We start from the raw sequence: 22,500 nt of genomic DNA, 5'->3' as shown, positions 1-22,500 counted from the left end.
GAGAGAGAGAGAGACAATCAATTTGTCCGTTCATTCACTCACTTCTACCTGCCTGGTTATGAATACATTCCTCCCCGCATTACCTATTCATTCATTCACGTGAACATTCTGGCGCGAGTGGCCTTTCCCCTTTACGCGCGATCTCTCGTCGATCGGCCGAGACTGGCATTCAGTTATAATTTATCGCTTCCACTACTACGGGAGTCCATGAGGAATTCATTCACAAACTACAATTCGATTGGGTTTCTGGCCGCTTAGCATCAAGTATTCATGAAACCCAGGGGGCATTCTTCTGTCTTGCAAGGGCTAACAACATTTTCTCATCTTTTATGAGAGGTATACATAAATACATACATACATTCGAGACACACATATATATATAGATTATATACATGTATATATAATGTGAATATATATATATATAATATATATATATATATATATATATATATATATATAAAAATATATTTATGAATATATAATATATAATATAAATATATTATAAAATATAATATATATATATATTAGTATTATATATATATATATATATATATATATATATAATATATATTTATATACATACACATACATATCCTCGTAAATGTACCAAAGAAAAAAATAATAAACACAAAGTTTAAAATCTGACCCTTTTCGCATTGAGGATTTCTCAGGCATTGTCAAGAGGACTGATGCATGGAATTATAAATTTACAATATGTATCCTACGGTGACAGTACAAACGAACATACGTACAGCCGTCTGGTAAAAATGTTCACACCTGATACGTGACAACAAAATGGAAGAATGATAAACTTTTAGGGCGTGAGGTCGGTACTACATTTATGTCACTTGTTTTAACTAAGCGGATGGGCTCATACCTTTGCTCTAGGCCTAGGATATTGCTTTCCTTAAAATCTACACATTTTACATATTTATTTATTTATACTGATATTACGGCATATTTGCGCGTTTCTTAACAGCATTTTTTTCAAGTCATTCTTACTGGCTTTTAGTTGCGGCATTTGCACACACTCACACACACACACGTATATATATATATATATATATATATATATATATATATATATATATATATATATATATATATATATATGACAGTGTTTCAATTTTCCTCGTGGCAGTAAATTTGTTCGCATAATCATCTCGCTTTTTATTTCTTCGTGATTTAAAATCAAATCTCTCTCTCATCCTTTCTCTCCTCTCTTCTCTCTCATCTCTCTCTCTCTCTCTCTCTCTCTCTCTGCTCTCCTCTCTAACTCCTCTTCTCTATATATATATAAAAAATTATAATTATATATATATAAATATATATATATATTTTTTTATATGTCTTATACATATACAATAAATATTAAAATTATATAATATATATATGGTATATATATATATATATATATTTTTTATGTCCCTATACATATACATAAAATTTGCATTTAATAACGAGTGAAAATTTGAAATATTTTTATTATTATTAGTAGTACTATTTTCAATAACAGTTATTCATTATTATTAGAGGTCTCCAAAAACCTCCGCTCTTTGTTTGTGGGGGCACTTATCATCGCGCGAAACTTTATCAGCTTGGGAAACTTTATCATGATAAATATCTCTCACAGCTGGGAACCTTTATCCTCCGGCGGGAATTCATCTTCTTGGGCAGCTCTGCAACAATGCATCTCTCGAGACATATGGCGACATGGAAGCAAAGAAGAGAAAGATGAAAAATGGAAGCTGATAAATCCTATTAAGTACGTCGAACTTAGGAAATATCCATGTTAACGACTACACAACTTAGAGAATTTCTAAAATAATTTTGAAAATGACAGTCATGGATTTAATGACTCTCACTCAAAGGAAAGTTCACCACATGTTTGGCAAGGTTCGTCTTTTATGTTATGCCTGAGATATATATATATATATATATATATATATATATATATATATATATATATATATATATATATGCGTGTGTATATATATATATATACGTGCGTGTGTGTGGTGTGAGAGAGAGAGAGATATATACATACATACAAACACAAACACACACAGAGATATTATATATAAATATATATATATATATATATATATATATATATATATATATATATATATATATATATATATATATATATATATATATATATATATATATATATATATAATGACAAATTTTTGGTTTAGACTTCCAGTTTTCCAGTCCTGAGACTGACTCCCCCCCCCCCCCCACCCCCCCCCCCCCCCCCCCCCCGCCACACACTCTCTCAATGGCCTTATTCAAGTATGTAAAATCAAGGTACCATTGTCTGGGCTTCGGGGACGCTACGTAGTACGTAGTACCAAGACTTGGTGCATCAACCCTCTCTTATATTACCGTCATGGAAATAATAATAATAATAATAATAATAATAATAATAATAATAATAATAATAATCCCAGATCCAAAGCGCTAACTTTAATTCCAAGTAAACTTACAGAAAGAATTGACAGCAACCAAATTAGTGATTTTTCATAGATTGAAAGAAATGGTTAACTTTCTATCTATTTTTATTTTTGAGCTAGCATTGTGACTGAGAAACAGGTGTCGCTTTGCAACTTTCCTTCCCTCATTATGGAGTTATTATAGTTTCAGTTTGGAGGCTTATTCATAAAATCTGGAAAGTTCAAAGTCCAACTCAGGAGAAGAGTAAGAACAGATCGAAAACATAGCCAATACGAACTTACCTCTACAATAATCGCGACTTTATGATCTTATGATAACACAACTTCTCATAATAAAGTTAACATATACATCAAAGGAAAACTTACTACCACGAAGTTAAAGAAGCTGGACATCTAAGTGAGAATGGGCCGAGGGAACGAAGAGAGACTTAAAAAAAAACGTACCTAGAGGGCCGAAAGAAAGCTGCAAAAATCCTTGTGTATAATGATTACAGTGGAATGCAGGCGACACCACTCGAGAGGCTGGGAGATCGCGAGGAATGTAATGGAATACACCCATATTAATGTTATTATCCGTTTACAAGATGATCATAATATTAATGCTCCAACTAGCATGAGCATTATGCTTCAAATGTAGCTAATTTACGATACCAAGGTACTTATACGTTAATACAGAGTTATTGACGTTAAGAAGTTAGCAGCACCAAAGGACTGGACGCTCTTTCTTTTTTTTCACATACAGTTTGAGACTTTTGTCCTCCATATTAATATGTATATATCCTTTTTGTTTATATGACGTATTTATGCATATGATTATTCTCATTTTACCTGCACACCTTTTCCCTGTTAGAAGAACCGGTTCCGGAGAGTATTAGCATTTTGCTTCTCAACATGCATTTAGGCAGTGTTGGCCAGAGTCGATCGCGATCTACCAGTCGATCGTGGCCACTTTTCTGGTCGATCGTCGTTTCCCCCGCAATCCTATATAAACAAACAAAATCACAGGCATATATATATATATACATATATATATATATATATATATATATATATATATATATATATATATATATAATATTATATATGTGTGTGTATATATATATATATATTATATATATAGTATATATATATAATCCTATATAAACAAACCAAAAATATACAGACATTATATATATATATATAGTAATATATATATTATATATATATATATATATACACATATATATATATATACATATACATATATAATTATATTATTATATATATATATATATATATAATATGTATATATATGTATGTGTATGTGTATATATATAATATATATATATATATATATAATATTATATATATATATATATATATATATATATATATATATATATATATATATGAGGTAATTGTACTCATGTTTTATCGTACTATGGGGCGCTATTTGAAAAAAAAATTTCCCCACGTAATAATATGTTATGGAAGAGTGATGTGGTAGTTACATTTGGCAACGTCTTCGAGGGTGTGTTTGATGTGTCGTGTTCGTGTTTGGTGTTGCTGTATGTAATATGGTAGATCGTAAAAGAGTTTCAGTCTTTAGAGTAGATCTCGGAGTCCAAAAGTCTTGCCACCCCAGCAATTAGGGGTAAAGTTGACTAACAACCAAATATTTTCAATGCTCAAGTCACCAGAGACATAAAAAGGTTTCAACGGGACCATAATTGGCACCGCGTTCTCGTGCATGTGAGGCCAGTGTCTTAACTAGTGGACTATGAGACCACATAATTCAGATGTTCGATTCCGACCGAGCTGAACTGCTCAGGATATGTTGCGTGAATCCCACTGAGCCATTGTGACATACGCAGTGAATAATGTACCGGTTAATTATCCAAATGTGGTGGGTCGCAATTAGATAAATGGCATATGGCAAGCATCATTATTTCAAAAAACCTTGCCAATATATATATATATATATATATATATATATATATATAATATATATATATATATATATATATATAAATATCAAGTGATATATATTATACTGCAAAATGTAACAGTTCCAAATTACATGTTGCCGTAAGTGCATTATCTTTTATGCAACACAACAACAGTGCTTACAGAAAAAAAACGTGCAAGGGAATACCGAGACAAACTAAAACCAATTATAAAATTTAGACAAACATCACGACTGTATTCAATAAATGAATGCAGACAAGCGAAATGCTCCGTCGAAGAACCCCATCCACAGAGGGCACCGACACATAAATCATCTTTAATTACTAATACCAAGTACTAAATCAAGTTCTCATTCACGGTCTTGGAAAACGTCCTGATGAGATCGCCGAGACAAAATCACAACAATCTTTGCTTCCAAGAGGTTCTGGTGCGTTGCAGTTTCACTCAAGATTAACTTGACCTGTTTTGCTGCATTGAATGCCCTCTTTCTCGGATCTTTTGCATAAAATGCCGTCGTTCTTTTATTTTATATGGAACGCTATTTTCCAAATGTTTTAAAAAAATGACCTTTCTTCTTGACTTTCTGCATCCTTCCTATGCTTTTATTATATTAATATTTTTTATTTTTGAGTAAACACCCTTTCCTTTTTATTGAATTTAATACGCTGTTGATTCTGATTTTTTTCGGTTATGTACATCATTCTCCGGTTTTCTGCGCAAAACAATGAAATAAAAATTTTTGCGTAAGGAACACGTTGACACCTTCTTCTATGACTCCTTCCTACTTCATTATTCTGCTTCCTTCTATTCCTCCTGTTCTATTCCAGAGACATCTCCCTTTAAGCATACGAGCCTCCCCCACCCCATCCACCCCTGGCAATCCCTTCCCCAAACCAACAACCCCCCACCCCTCAACTCGCCAACACTGTCTCTCCATTATTCAACTAATAAACCGTTGATCTCGTGTTCGGCTTCGAGATGGAGGCGCTGCCAGATATGCAAATGCCAAAATAACGTTCAAGTAAGCAGATCTCGTGGTAAGCGCTGCTGGGTTTCAGTAGCTCTTTTCAGCGATGTTGCTTCCTTTGACGGCTATTTTTGTTCCGCTAGTAGTTCTTGAATAGCTCTTGCTCGCCTTTAGAAGCTTGTAGCTTTTGTAGTTGCTGTTGTTTGCCAGTAGTAACTCTGACTCGCCTTCAATCTTCCAGTAACTGTCGTTTGCTTCAATAGCTTTTGCAGGTTTGACCAGTCTTGTCTGTAACTCCAGTAGTGGCAATTTGACTCTGGTAAAAAGTTTGTAGTAGCTCCGGATTTTCTTTGGTAGTTCTTAAAGTATCTTTCGCAGTCGCTGCTATTTGTCTGAAGTAGCTGTTTTAACAGTTGTTGTTTGCCTTTGGAAGGTCTCCCAGTAACTGTGGCGGCTTGTGCATTTAGTTTTAACAGTTGTTGTTTGCCTTTGGAAGGTCTCCCAGTAACTGTGGCGGCTTGTGCATTTAGTAACAGTGGCAGTCGTTTTCAAGTACTTGAAATCAGCAGCTCTGTTTTGTTTCAGGCAAAAGTTAAATGAACTTGTTTAATTTTCTATTTATCTATCAAAAATACTAATCACGAAGGCAAACATTTTTCATTTTCTTTACTTACAAATTTAAATAATTCGTTTGCGATCCCAGACAAGCCCCATCCACAACTAAATCTTATTCATAAACCACTGCGGCCTTTCTGAAAGCCCCATGTTTTGTGGGGAAATATCTCACCTCCGCCTTATTTCCACCTCCGCCTTATTTCCAATGTCTCTTTCTTGCTTGTATTATTCCTTATCTTCATTCTTTTCATTCTGTAATCTTGTTAAATACCAGCCACAGATCAAACGGAAAATTTCAAATGATTTACTAATTCCAGTAGCTTTCGGGCGCAACTGTGAACCAAAATCGCTCGTGCCAGACTTTTTTTTCTTTTTTTTTTATTCGGGTAAAGGTCTCACAAGATAATTAAATATACAGTTCACACATTATCCTGCTGACTCTAGGGCCACATTGTGACCCACTGATGCTTGCACCTGACCCTTCATATCGCTCTGCTTTGCCCTAGGGAAGTCAAGTTGCTTGGATCTTCAACATCCAGTGTGAAGGAATATACTAAGAGAAAGCAAAGTTGATGGGATGCACCGGATTTCGCCTTTTGGCTTGATGACCGTAGATCTAGTGACTCTAATTGTTTCTGAATTTGATATGGACAGAAGAGATCCAGCGACTCAGTTGAGAGGGATGAAGTGAAGTAAAAGAAAAAAAATAAAAAAAATAGGGTAAACCCATTTCATATTTCTGACAAGGATCTCATATATGCACTTGGCTTACATGCAAACACTGTTACCAATTAGAAAGTGCCACAGCAGCAATTTAGGATACATCATAATTTAACTTACCAATCACAAGGCTTGGCATCCTGCTTGACAGAGGGCAAGGGGTGGGCATGAGGCCTCACCCCCTGATCAATATTACACAAATAGTAGCAGTAGCTGGGATCGTTCAAATTCGGGTTCAGAGGCCTCGTCATACAAAGGATCCTGGAAGCCAAACGTCAAGCGCTTGGCCGAATGAAAATGGACCACTTTCCTTTCCACTAAACGACCGACTTACCTCTTCATCGGCAGAAGGCGATTCAGAAAACAAACAGGAAAGCTGCAGCCTCCACATGTGATCTGGGATGAATTATGCATTACCTTCTTGTACCCTTCCAAGAAAAGCAATTTCTAGGGTGAAAATTTCAGTTTCCGGCGAACTGGGCTATTCACGAACGAGGAGCAAATATGCACTGCAGAGCGTAAAAGCAAGTGGCAAGGTCGCATATTTGTGTCTCATTCTCTTCTTCCTCCTCCTTCAACTCTAGAATTTGGGTTCCTTCGTGCAAAATGATCGCCAGGTTTTGTATGGATGGTATTTTGTAACATCCATCTTTCCGCCTCCCCCTTGACGTTACATGAATCACTAATGGAGGGTCCTGCCTGAGGCACAACTACACCGCATCTGAAGCTTGTACAAAAAGAATGCGGTCGGGGGGTGGGGGGGGGGGGGGGGGGGGGGGGGGGGGGGGGGGGGGGGGGGGGGGGGGGGGGGGTGGGGTGGGAGCGAAAGGCGCAGTTATGAAAAGCATTACTCTAATTACATAGCAGGATGGCGGGCGGGATATCTATTTACGAAACATTATTCGGAAGGAAAATGAAAAAAAGCAGTTACCATATGACTGTCATATCATTACAAGAAATATTCACTGACGAAGTAATATGAGAAAAATAACATTTATGATCGACGCGTCACAATTACTAAGATAAAGTTAATGCTTGCTAATAATGCGTGTAGAATTGTTACAAAAATTGCTGGTATTGTTTTAATCTAAAGGACTCGACAGCCACACCAGCATTCTGCCTCAAAAATATTCCATGTCCTGAACAGAGCGCTGCTATATTTGCATACCAATTTATGGACTATCAATTACCGCAATAAAAGTGCCGAAGCATAAACCCAAAACACACATGACACTGAAATACACTCAAAACATGCACAAAATCACAGTAGACGTCAGAGCAAAAACACCTATTAATCGGATATACATATTGGAAAAAAAGCAATAACAAAACATAAAATTAAAGCACAATTACAAGCAGACACTCGAAGCAGAAGCGAAATCAAAATCCACATCAAATGTGGTTTCCATTATGGTAACATAACTTGAATGAAAACAGCAATTTGCAGTTTTTGTGCATAAAAGTAATGCAGCGATTGCCACGGAACAAAAAGAGAAAACAGAGAGGGAAAAAAAGGACATGCCCTTTATTTTGGAATCCCGTCCTCCGGTACTGGGAACATTCCGAGAAATTTTTTTATATTTGCACTGCTTAATTTAGTTACGGGAATCCTTTACGATTCGGCGTAGTACTTGATTTCATTCGTGCGTGTGCGCTGGGGCATAGGGATGTGACCAAAAGACTTATCCATTTATTTGTTATTCTATTTATTCACTTTTTTTGTTTACAAGAGCTAGTGTACCCATATCGTCAAAACTGACTGAGTCCCGACCCTACACACTTTACGTACCGTTCGGAAGTTCCGACGAAGGTACTTTCATTCTGTATGCTTATATATGGGGCTACTTGCAACTAAGGATGCCCCAGGGCTGTAAGACGGCAAGTCTAAAGGGCGCTGTTTACTGCCTATATATTATCACTATTACAGTTTGAAAAACTTTTGTATTAAGACAGACTTGACAATAATACTCATGCATCACGACACAGTAATGTCTTAGCAACGTGTGCTGACCCGGGAAATCTACTGCCTTTATCTAATCCAGGCCTGAAATGGCATGAAAGACCAGATATAGAACGCCTCTTAAACAATTAAAGATTCCCTATATCAGAAAATAATAAAAGCATATAGGCATAGATACGCAAAAAAGATCGTCATTTAATCGTAGAAGTCTAAAATAGGTTTTGCACGTATTTTCACAAACCTTTTTCCCATCAGAGAGAAGAGTACTTTTTATTTACTTGGCGAGTATGCAGTACCTCATTACAAAACCTATAAATAAAAGCTTACGCTACAATCCAATGATGAAACGAAAAACTGATCCCTCTCCCGTACCGCCAAAATTGTAAGAGACTTTGTAAGTTTTGAATAAAAATGACGAAAAAAAAACAATAAAAATCGACAAACGCAAGAACACAATAAGGCACGAAAAACAATGGAAAGAATAAAAAGTTAACTCACCATAAATTAAGTATCACATCATCTTGCAAACATCTCATTTTGAACCCAGAGGCAGCGCGAGGACTTACCTGGAAAAAAGAATAAGAATAATTATAATCCACAAAATGATAAAAAAAACTTTGGAAAATATATAAATCATCTTCAGAAAATTACCTTCAGAATCGAATTCTGCAATAAAGTTCTTACATTTTTTACGACCTGATTGCTAGCTGACATAATTGAAGCCGCCTCTTGCTCATGATATCTAGCGATGAACAGACTTATGATGAAGGGGCACTCCCCTCCCAATCATCATAATTTTAACGAGGAAAACGACCAAATAAACCAAAATACAATCTCTTTACCGCATAAGGGGACAAGAGGCGTCTGGCAAATGTCGCCTTACCGAGTCACGTTTAAATGCAGACAATATCTGACAGACACTTCCGGGAACAAGGACCAAAACATTTTTTTTGTTTGATTTTGTTTTGTTATCCTCACCTAAAAAACTACAACGAAACTGGCAACAATGTAAATGGCATCTAATCCTTCTTGCCAGAGCAGCGCAAAAAAAAAAAAAAAAAAAAAAAAATTTTTTAGTTAAAGAATGAAAATGCATTAATTGTTCTTATTTCAAAACAATTCACTCTTTCTCTGGTAACAATGAGCCGCTTTCTAGTAGATTGTAAATAGAATGCACTTTTTATGACTAATTAAGAATAACAGCATTACAAATCACTGATATAATACAAGAAACTGAAGACTGCGAGAAAAGTATAAAGTGAAAAAGATTTATAAACAAAATGAGAAGAGAGAGAGAGAGAGAAAAAAAAAATTGACATTTTAAAGGAAAATCGATGGAAGCTTAAAATTGAAAGCAGAAATGTATAAAAGAAAATGATGCCTAAATTACTTTACAATACGAGAAACAAAAACATTTCACTTTTAAAGGAATATTTTGCAATATGAGAGAGAGAGAGAGAGAGAGAGAGAGAGAGAGAGAGAGAGAGGAAACGTTGAATTAAATGGACAGAGGACAATTCGATTCTCGTTAGCAGTGGTTTGAAACAAGAATGTTTATTATCTATATGGCATTAAAAGATGAAGAGAGAGAGAGAGAGAGAGAGAGAGAGAGAGAGAGAGAGAGAGAGAGAGAGAGAGGCTGGGGGTTGAGGGGGGGGGGGGAATGTGAAGGAACATTTATGTAAGAATTGCAAAGAAAATTATATCCTTCACCATTTCTGAAAACTGTTTTCACCAAGATTTTTATATTATTATTATTTTTATTCAGTAATAAGAGTTTTGCATTTAAGGTGTATCTAGCAACGATAGACAATGCGAAATTGAGCATAACTCACTCTAGGAGGCCCTTATCAAAATTCATACATTATTCAGCTTCACTGCACATGAATTTGGCATTTTATAACCTATACTCATTAAAGAAATCACCCAAAAATATAAGTGGTAGTCAATTCTTGCATTTAATATTTGTTTATCCTCCATTTTTCACCAAGTCTTTTGTATTTTCTCGTCAATCATTGATATCAGGCGGGTGATGAAACGATAAATGCTAGTTTTATCTCTCTTCCTGTATGTTATATATATATAATATATATATATATATATATAAATATATATATAGATATATATATATATATATATATTCTTGGGCAAGGACAATATTGTAATGTATATATATATATATAGATATATATATATAATATATATTTATTTATATATAATATTCTTGGGCAGGCAATAAAAAAATGGTAATAAAAAAAAATTTAAAAAAGTTATATCTATATATATATGATATAATATTATATATATTATATATCTATATATATATATATATATTACAATATTGCCTTGTAGAACAAATATCCCTGTCAATATTGTTATGTTTAACATTCTATTTATCATATGTTCTGATTAATAATGACGATTATTTACTGGTCGGGTGTAATGTAATGTTCAGATTTCACAAGACTAGAATAACGTAAATCTTTAATCGTGGTTTTTGTCTCCAGTGACGCGTTTTCCAAACCGGATGTTGTATCTGTTAGTGATAAAGAAGACTTGAGTCCTTCGTTTTGTTCTGGACACCTGTCATCACTAAAGATAAGAGAGCTTAGTTTTTTCATACCAGTAGCCACGTGCGGTACTGAGCGCGTAGGATTTGCCTTTGTTTCTGTCTAAACCACATGAAAATTGCACCATGCTTCGTAATGTTACGTCATATAGCTTCAAGAACATTCCATAACGTCATTTGTGATTTGCTTTCGTTTTAATGAAATTTTTATTATTCTGAGACCGTGTAATGTTACTGATCACTAATAAGTTAAGTATATCTTAGTTTAACCAGACCACTGAGCTGATTAACAGCTCTCCCAAGGCTGGCCGAAAGATTAGATATTTTTACGTGGCTAAGAACCAATTGGTTACCTAGCAATGGGACCTACAGCTTACTGTGGGATCCGAACCACATCTTATCGAGAAATTAATTTCTAATCACCAGAAACAAATTTCTTTTACTCCACGTTGGCAGAGTGGAGAATTGAACTTAGGACTACAGACTCGGTAGGCGAGCACGTAAACCACTCATCCAACGAGGAACTTCTGATCACTAATAACCATAATCTCTCTCTCTCTCTTTCTCTCTCATTTTTTAAAAGGGAATTTATAAATTTGTAAGGTAATTTAATTGCAAGATGATTACAGAGGTCTCAGCCCCAAAATGTTTCGCCTTATAATGACGCCATCCACTATGGGATTGTGTTAACCAGTAGTTCCCATACGAAGATAGCGATCTTGTAATTCTTATATTTGTGACTGTTGCGAGCTGGTCCACTCTTTCTTTCTCTCTTTCTCCTGATCAACAGATTTTTATCTTTTAAAAGTAATGTAAAGATTTTGCATGTGATCACTCTTAGTGTTTGTTAAATTTCTTATAGAACTGCAGGTTGAGGAATCTGAATAGACATTGTTAAAGTGTATTTCGTAACAGCGCTGATTCTCAGTGTTTTTGTATCTGGCCTATTAAGTGTTTTGGTGAAATTTGGACGCTTCAGCCTGTGAGAAGGTATTGGAAAAAGATACAGTTTTAAATACACTTAAAATATTTAAGGTACCTGGTGAACGTATTTAATTTTTTCATTTTTAAATTTTCTGTGTGAATTGTGGTAAATTTGATACATTTACACATTTTGTTTTCGTGTTTTTGCATTCAAAATATATTTGTTTAACATTGCATATTTGATTCAACTTCATATTCCAACACTTGTGAATTGATTTTTATTTACTCTCAGTTTCCTTTCAAATCTTAAGTATTTCTTAACAGTTTGAATTTTACTTGATTCATTCAATTTATTGATAAATTATTTTGATTCAATTCAAGAATATTTAAATTTTGTGTTGTTTTTAAGTAATGATAAAATTTTCTTAAGATTGTGAATTCCATTTTTAAATTTTGAATTTGATAATAATTTTTTGAATTTAAAAATTTTATAACATTGTTCCATTTATTGACCATCAGTGATAGGATTGAATTAGTGCCACAGTGATAGATTGTACTGTTCCTTCAATTTTCTTGAAATGAGTTGACTTAAGCCTATATGAATACCTCACACTTGTTCTGGTGAACTTAGTCTGATTTCTCACATGTTTAATGAGCTTTTTAAGGAATCACTGAAGCCTTTAGAGTACTCAGTCGTATTTTATCTGTTGTGAAAATTCAAGTATCTGGCTTCTGTGAGGGTAAGTGTAACAAACCAGGTATTTGGAACGCTTCGCCACAGATTTAATTGGTGACCAGAGACCCGGGAACAGAACAAAATATCACTTCGCTTTATGGTTTATACTGGTAGTGTTAGGGAAATACTGAATAGGAGAGTGACCATATAGTTTTTTTTATTATTATTATTTTCCGTAATTGAATTTGAGTACCTTCGAGAAAATGGCTCAGTTCAACGTACAGGAATTTTTAACAGAGCCTTCCATCCAAGAGTTATCTGATTCCACTCTGACTAAGGCACAGTGGACTGTCTAGTAGTATGGTCAAGGCACAAATGAGATGCATTGCCATGCAAGCATTAACAGAATCTGCTAGAATAGCACAAGACTTGTTGAATGTAGCTCAGGCTGATTTTATAAACAAGAAAGAGGAAATGAAAGAGAAATGCGATGCAGAAGTAAAGCTTAGACACATAGAAGCAGTAGAAAGTTTGATTAAGCTGAAAATGCAAGATAAAAGAAAAAGAGAAGACAGAGAGAAAAGAGAGAGAAGAGAATTAGAAGAAGAAAAAGCACCAGATCAACAAAGAGAGAGCAAGGTTTGAACAGGAGATGTAACTGACAAAAGCTTGATCCACATAACCTGTGACAACATCTAACCGTACCCAAGGTAGCCAAGACCCTGTATTTGATGTGGTAAGAATGCAGAAGTTAATCCCTAAGTTTACTGAAGAAGCTCTAGATGAGTTCTTTGATAACGTTGAAAAAGTGGCTTCAGGTATGAGATGGCCAGAAGATAAATGGTCAGTCTTGTTACAAAGTGGCTTCAGGTATGAGATGGCCAGAAGATAAATGGTCAGTCTTGTTACAAAGTTTCTTGATTGGTAAAGGGAGAAGTGCTTATATAGCCTTATCAGCTGATCAGAGTAAAGATTACAAGGTACTCAAAGACAATATTATAATGAAAGATTCAGAACTTTAAGAAAGGATGAAAAGATAACTTTCTTGGATTATGCTTCCAAAGTGAGAAGGCGTTTTAAACAATGGCCAGAGGCTGCTAAGTTAAAACTATGGATGAACTTGAAGAGTTAGTTGTTTCTTGAACAATAGCTTAGAGGAATTCATGAATACATAAGAGCCTATTTGAAAGAGAGAGAGAGGTTAAGAAACTTGACAAAGCTGCTACATTGAGTGAAGGCTATGACATTATCAGTAGCAAAAGCAACTATAATGTCAAGTATCAGAATCAACAACACACAGGTTTTAGGTCTCATCCAAATTTCAGAAACAAATTTACTAATGGGAATCCTACAAGTGGTAATACCAATACAACGCAAGATAATAGAGAAGTTAAGTGATCGAGCTTATGTGATTGAAACACCAGGAAGAAGAAAACCACAGAGCAATATGTATGTGAACCTTTGAAACGTCACTTCTCAGAGAACTAAACTGAAACAGTTTCAATAACACAGACAACTTCCTCAAACAGAAGACGCACGAGTTGCGCGCAAAGCAAAAGAATGCTTCTAAAATCATCGGTTTATCTGAAATTTATTCCTATTAACCGTTTCTATCATGCTGTCAACTTTTATTTTCATTTCATAATGATTTTTTGTTTTCTTCCTTTTTTTTTGTTAAGTAGTAGCGCTTTTGGTTTTTCCCTGACACTAGCGTTCTATCGTGATATTGGAAATGCCATTCCTCCTCTAACACGCCGCTGCCGTGTAGGATACGAGAATCCTGCAAGCTACATCCTTGAAATCGTCTCCTCCTTGTCGCTGACCCCTGTCCCCTCCCATCCCATCTTTCCAAGACGAAGTTGTGGTGGGCAATCAAGGCCCCTACAGCAAGCACTTTATTCGTAAAAACATTCCACGACCGCAGAAGACCCGAAGCTATTAAATTGGACCGAATTCGCATAACAATAAAGCCCGCATGAATAAATGCATAATAAAACTCTTATGGCCGAGAGAGTTAAAAAGTCAAATAATCTAACAATAATCTCCCTCCAGCTTCCCCTGGAATGGCAAGAGATTTTCCAGGGGGGTTCCAGCGAGCATGGCTGCCAAATGTCGCTATTACGGCAATTCCGCTCTGTTTTATGGCGGGTAATCCAGAAGGGCGGTCGGCGTTTTAAAGATACCAATATAATTCCGAAGCCGACGTTTTGCAGCAGTCCCTCGAAATTGTGTGATGTTAATTAGAACAAATAGAAACCAAAATTGACTCTAAAAGTCTCTGCCGGTAGCCAGAGATATCTTTGATCATATATATTTTGTTCTCAATTGTGCTTCTAACCTCGATCTTTTCAATGATCTGATTTCGTTCGTCTATTCGATATTTAGCATTTGCATATATTCACCCTGTTATCGTGAGTAAAGGCTGGGCACATGCATTCATCGCTCTCAAAGGGACCAGGCAATATGCAAATCATAGTACAGACAGAATGCATCGACCACAGAGATTCTTTATGGGAAATCCTTCCAATAAGAACTGATGCCTCGGATCTAACGTGCACTTTTTTTGTTTGTTTGTTTGTTTCCTTTTACGTTTCAGCTATGATGTTGCTTATCTGCATTCCTTTTCTTCTGTGTTCAATACGAGTTCAGTTTTCTCTTTACTCTTTTTTTCTAAATAAAGGTAGACTATTATGGGAAGCTTGTTAGTCAACGTATTGGCCTGTTCTCTTGTTGCGTCAGTAATTCGGCTACAATAGGAACAATAAATATAAACTGGAATAGAAAAGAATATGGCATCCAATTATTCTCAGAGAATAGAAAACTAGACTCATAAATGCAAATAAAAGAAAGAAAATAGTGCAATTTTATGTTCCTGAAAGGTAAATTACCAGGGGAAATATAAGTAACTCCTCTAATAAGAAAAACGGCAACGTTCTCTCAATAGCTGGATGCAATATAGTTAGCTCCCTTTCCCTTCTTTGTCTGTTGCGTTCCGAAACGGAATAGATTCCAACGTTATTTAGCCATACCTGTTCGGTTTCATATTGAAGTTTACTTAAACTTATAAATATGGTAGTTGTGTAGTACATACGTTGAATATACGCAGGATATACAAAGGAAGTTGATATCATCTGCTGGCTGACAAAGATGTATATACGGACTGCACTCATTCATCAAAATCATACATAATTATATTTGTACATTGAAGACTAAAATTCTAAGTCAACAGCCGTTGTTACCAGTGTAGTCTTCATCCCTGTATGGATGGGCATCATATTTACTTTATTACTGAATGTTTTCATACTCGAATATGCTAAAATATTCCGAATCTTCAACGAATCCAAACCTACACTTCTATCCTTCGAAAGCAACAAGAAACTTATACTAATGAGATTCTCTCTCTCTCTCTCTCTCTCTCTCTCCTCTCTCGTAGTAGTCATCTTGCTTGGTGAGACGTTCCTGCGCGAAGTCAGATTAATCAACAGATATCACAAGTTTAACATACGTCTAGAATTTGAGAAATATCTAGAAGTGTTCGTGAACTATCGGTGATAAGATTAGTGTGAAAATAGTAGGATAAAGCGTCTTCTAAGTTAGTTTATCAAGTGAAATACTGTAAATCAGAACAAGATGGCAGTAAGTTCCAACTGCGGAAAAAAATGGCGAGATTTAGCTTGCTTGGCAGATTCGCAATACGATGAGGTAGCAGGAAGGGAACTGGCATTTCTGATCTATGAAATCAGCAAACAGTCCTAAACCAAAAAGATACAAAAAGCCATTCATAGATATAGAAGGATACAATCCTTCAAACTGGAACAAATCAACTGAAAACATCTTGAAAATAATTGAAGAAGTTCCAAATAAAATCCAAGTGGTCAAGAGACTCATAAAGAAAATATACATAAACCAACATATTCCGACAAAAGAAAAATGAATAAAGTGAACCTTGTGAATATCCTAATTGATGATTAGGAAAAAGAATGCCAAAAAGCATGTAAAAACTGTGTAAGGTGTGGTATAGCCATAGTTAAATCCACAAAACCTAATCAGAAATGTGCTGCATGCAACATTCCGACCCATCCACAGTGTGCTGAGGTAATGCAAGATATGAGAAAAGACACAAGAATTTTTGCTCAACATGTCTACCATGGATAGACAATGTTATTAAATCAAGATTGAATGTACAAATAGTTGAGGATGAAGAAGAAGAAGAAGAGGAAGAGGAAGAAGAAGAAGAGGAAAACGTAAGAGAAGTAAACAAAACTGAAATGACAGAAAAAGATAAGGAAAACAAAGAACAAGATAAAAGTATGGATGCAGAGATACTCATTGATACTACATATGAGGCTATAAAGCAGCATACCTACGAAAGAAGAAATAAATTACGATATGACAACACAAAGAAAATGCCGAAGAGGCTCTACCCAGATCTACACAATAACGGGAAAGAGGAAAAAATATACAAAAAAGACAAAGTCTGCAACCTTTTGAAAGAGGGAATTGCAGATTTGGAGAAAAATGTTACTACAAACATCCTAAGGTATGTCACAACTATGAAATATATGGTAAATGTGCATACCTAGATGGATATGAGGATGATTGCAGAGATCTACATCCAAAAATATGCAAAAACCTAAAAGAAGGAAAAGGATGTAAGTTCGACAAAAAATGTAAATATATGCACCCTGTAGCCATGAAAAATAATCAAATAAATAACCAATCAAGTAATAAAATCCAAAATAAGAAAGAAACAAATAAAGAGAGGAATGAAGAATATCAGGTAAAAGAAAAAAGCAAGCCATCAACGAGATATGCAGAGGTGTCAGCAAAAAATTTCAATGCATCAGCTCCAAGATTCTACTCAAGAGATAATAACTGTTTTTATTATGCAAGAGGATATTGCAGATATGGAGAAAATTGCAGATTCAGACACAAAATGAATAATTATGATGAAGGAAGAACAAATATTATGGAAAAGTAGGATTTTTTAATGTCAGAATTTCTGGAAATGAAAAAAGAACAACATACCAGAACAGGAAAGAGACATGGGAAAATCCTTATTATTACCAATATTAAATGAAGGAGAAAACACGCAAACCATCATAGTGATGAATGCGCAGGGTTTTAGTTACGAGTAACTCAAAAGAAAAATAGAGTACTTAGAAGAAACTAACCCAAATTGAAAGAAAATAGATATAATGAATATAAGTAGAAACCTGGTATTCACCAAGAGACTGGGAATGATGATCAAATAAAAGGGTTCCAAACTTATAGATCAGATAGAAAAAATAGGAATCAAGGGGGAACCGCAATATATGGGAAAGACAAAAAACAAGGAAAAATATATGAGAAATATAGTAACTCAGAATGTGAACTAATAGCGGTAGAATTGAATCTGAAAAATTAATGAACATAGTAATATATAGACCTCCTAATACTAAAGAGTTTGACTTAATAATAGAAAAATTGGATGATATATGTAGAAATCACAAGGACTGGACTATTCTCCCTATCTGGAGACTTCAACTTTCCTTTCGTAGACTGGAAAGAAACGAATAGGAGATTGTGGATGTACTTATACATATAAAAAAGAGAGTAATAGTAGTGCAGAAGATAAGAGGCAATTCGAAAAGCTATTAGATTATGCTACTAGAATACAACATTCAACAAATAAATCACCTGCCAACAAGAAAGGAAAAATACTTTAGACCTAGTATTTGTGAACGAGGTGAATTATGTTAAAGAAATAATAGTTATAAATGCGAGTATTTCAGACCATAATGTCATAGAATTAACAGTCCATTCCAAAGCAAGTGAAAATAGAGATAAGCAAGAAATGAAAAAAAGTGGGAAGGATATGGAAAATCAAAAACTTCTACAGTAAAAATATAAAATGGTCAGAAATAAATGAAGAATTAAACAAAGATTGGGATAACATTCGTAAGTGATGACATAAAGGTAAATACGGAGATATTATATAAAATATTAGAGAAAATAGTGGATAAATATATACCGAAGAAGAAATGTAAACATCAGTCATGCATACCAAGGGACAGAAGGATCTTGTTCCAGAAAATCAGAAAGTGGAAAAAAGGTCTTGCAAAAGAAAAAAATGCATGGAAAGTTATAGAACTAAAAAGTAAGATAGAAAATGCAGAACAAAAGATTATACAATCAAAAGAAAATGAAAAAAGGGATTTGGAAGAAAAAACCCTATTAAATATCAAGCAAAATCCCAAACTATTATACTCATATGCGAAGAAGATGAATAAAAGAAGAATAGAAATAGGCCCTCTAAGAATTGAAGGGAGATTAACGAATGAAAAAAAGGAAATTTGCAACATATTAGCAGAACGATATGAGAGAATTCACCCCTAGAGTAGATAATGAAGATAATGATATAGAAGTAAGGGATGAAAATAGTGAATATTTAGCTGACATAGATATTAATGAAGCTGATATTGTGCAGGCTATTAATGAAATTAAAAATGGAGCTGCTGCGAGGGCCTGATGGAGTGCCTGCTATTTTGTTAAAGAAAGTAGTTCATTCTATCGCAAAGCCACTTGCAATATTATTAAGACAAAGTGTAGATACAGGCAAGATTTATGATAGGAGCACAAATTAGCATATATTTACCCCTACTTTCAAAAGTGGATCAAGACTAGAGGCAAGTAATTATAGGCCTGTGAGTCTACACACATATATGAAAGTGTATGAAAGGGTAATGAAGAAAAATATTATGAAACATTAATAAAAAATAATTTGTTTAATATAGGACAACATGGTTTCGTACCCGGAAAAAGTACACAAACCCAACTGTTAGTCCACCGTGAGAACATATTCAAAAATATGAAAAGCGGAAATGAAACAGATGTGGTTTATTTAGACTTTGCAAAAGCTTTTGACAAAGTAGACCATAATATATTAGCGAAGAAAATTAGAAAAACACAATATCTGGATAAAGTAGGAAGATGGTTAAAAGAATTTTTACACAACAGAAAACAGATAGTTATTGCAAACGACGAGAAATCGGATGAAGCCAAGGTAATATCCGTGTGCCGCAAGGTATGGTGTTAGCTGCAATACTGTTTGTTATTATGATTGAAGACATAGACATAATGTTAAGGATTCGGTAGTGAGTAGTTTCGCAGATGACACAAGAATAAGTAGAGAAATTACTTGTGATGAAGATAGGAACGCTCTACAAAGAGACCTTAACAAAGTATATGATTGGGCAGAGGTAAATAGGATGCGGTATTTAACTCTGATAAATTTGAATCAATAAATTATGGAGACGAGAAAGAAAGCTATATGCATATAGGGGACCCTAATAATGAGGACAATCACAAATAAGGAAGCAGTTAAAGACCTTGGTGTGATGATGAATAGGAACATGTTATGCAATGATCAAATAGCAATTCTGTTGGCAAAATGTAAAGCAAAAAATGGGAAATGTTGTTACGGCACTTCAAAACAAGAAAAGCTTGACACATGATTATGCGTTATAAAACATATGTTCGTAGTCCACTTGAATATTGCAATATGATATGGTACCCACACTATCAAAAGGATATTGCACAAATAGAGAGTGTACAAAGGTCCTTTACAGCTAGAATAGAAGAAGTTAAGGACCTTGACTACTGGGAAAGACTACAATCCTTAAAATTATATAGTCTAGAAAGGAGAAGAGAACGCTACATGATAATTCAGGCATGGAAACAGATAGAAGGAATAGCAGAAAATATCATGGAACTAAAAATATCAGAAAGAGCAAGCAGAGGTAGATTAATAGTGCCCAAAACTATACCAGGAAAAATAAGGAAAGCACACAGGACATTAATCCACTACGCACCAGCATCGATAATGCAGAGTCTATTCAATGCGTTGCCAGCTCATCTGAGGAATATATCAGGAGTGAGCGTAGATGTGTTTAAGAATAAGCTCGACAAATATCTAAACTGCATCCCAGACCATCCAAGATTGGAAGATGCAAAATATACCGGAAGATGTACTAGCAACTCTCTGGTAGACATTAGAGGTGCCTCACACTGAGGGACCTGGGGCAACCCGAACAAGATGTAAGGTCTGTAAGGTAAGGTCTCTCTCTCTCTCTCTCTCTCTCTCTCTCTAAGCAATAATTCGAAAATCACAATGAACTGAAATTAATAATAAGCTTTCCCCCATAATTTCCCCGTATGTTTAAGAACTATTTCGAGGGCGAAAGTGAATTCAAACCAATGATATTGTAACTCAAGTTCTATCAACAATCGCACCAAGGTAAAAAAAAAAAAAAAAAAAAAAAAAAAAAAAAAAAAAAAAAAAAAAAAAAAAAAAAACACTTCCCTTCGTCTCTCTCTCTCTCTCTCTCTCTCTCTCTCTCTCTCACACACACACACAAACCTTGCTATGAAATCCTTCCTTGTCAGAGAGAGGGGCAGACAACCCCAAACGGAACCCTTAACAAGGTAACCAAATCAGTCTCTTGCATTTTGTTCGTTTCCTCCTGCACTGCCACTCGTGTTTGTCGGACACGGGACGGAACAGATCCAGAGCAAGAGAGATATCTGTTTACGAGCTCGGGAGGCAAAGGGTGATAAAGGAAGAAGAGTAGCAGAGATGAATGCAGAATAGGATTATCAGGAAGATATTCCAATGGCAGCTGTTAGGGACGGAAGACATACTCAGCTCTTTTGTAAGTATAAGGGTCTATTCAACCTAAAGGCGAGTTGAACAAGCATATAATTCTGACTGCATTCTATTAGTTTTAAAATTGTAGCTGAAACCTATTTTCGAATGCAGTCTTGACGTCGTGCTCTCTGCTTTCGTTGTTCAATGAATAATAATAGCAATAACAATGATAACAGCTGATATAAATTAAGCTAAAGGACATTTGCTAAATGCTTTTCCAATCGCACAATACTAATATCAAAATAAAAGATCACCTTTAAGGAGGCGGGGATGAAAGCAAGTCGGTAGGACAAACAATCGTTTCTTATTTAAAACCTGGTGAACTGACTGTTAGGATCAAAGATCCCGAAGCCAAGAGACTTATCGGGCATGCCCAAAGTAGCCCAATGTCACGAGATACCCACTAAATCTGCAAGAATTCTCAGTATATTAGATTGGTCCGTTTTTTTAGTAGTTACCGTTTGAGTGTGGTACGGTTTGACAAACATGGTTTTCAGTCTTGTTGTATGGAGATATTTGGCATCTAGAAAGCTGTTCTGATACAGAGCGCATGGATGGATGTGTTACTTCATTCCTTCACTTCAATGTTCCTTCATCTTAATGTATTTCAAAGCCTTCTTTGGTTCAGCTTTGCCTCCCAAAGCTTGATGAACCAAGGTTCAGTTAATTGATGTGAGTACAGTTTTTACATAAAACTAGCGTCATTCATTAGTCAAGTAATGAAAAGCATTATTTCTGGCATGATTTCGTTAACCGCTGAATTTTTGTCACTAAATAATAATTTAATTTTACAGGGAATTAATATTTTTTTCAATGAACCTAATTTTAGTTACTGAACTTTTTTGAAACATGTACCAGTTAGACGAAAGAAAATCCAGACACCTCTTCATCTACACTAATATGCTACATATGAGACGGTGTAGGCTATACATGGTGATCATGAATGGTCTGTAAGTCACGTGTTTGTACTTTAA

The 22,500-nt window shown here is 35.0% G+C and overlaps 1 protein-coding gene across 1 annotated transcript in view; it reads right to left on the bottom strand.

The window, feature by feature from the left end:
* The window catches only part of LOC135226983 (connectin-like), a 531,663-nt gene that overhangs the window by 194,026 nt on the left and 315,137 nt on the right, over positions 1 to 22,500 (bottom strand). The gene's annotated exons all lie outside the window — the stretch shown is intronic.

The sequence above is a fragment of the Macrobrachium nipponense genome, chromosome 15 (assembly GCF_015104395.2).
Source record: "Macrobrachium nipponense isolate FS-2020 chromosome 15, ASM1510439v2, whole genome shotgun sequence".
NCBI lineage: Eukaryota > Metazoa > Arthropoda > Malacostraca > Decapoda > Palaemonidae > Macrobrachium > Macrobrachium nipponense.
The sequence above is the reverse complement of the archived record's forward strand: the minus strand, read 5'-3'. Positions and strand labels throughout refer to the sequence as shown.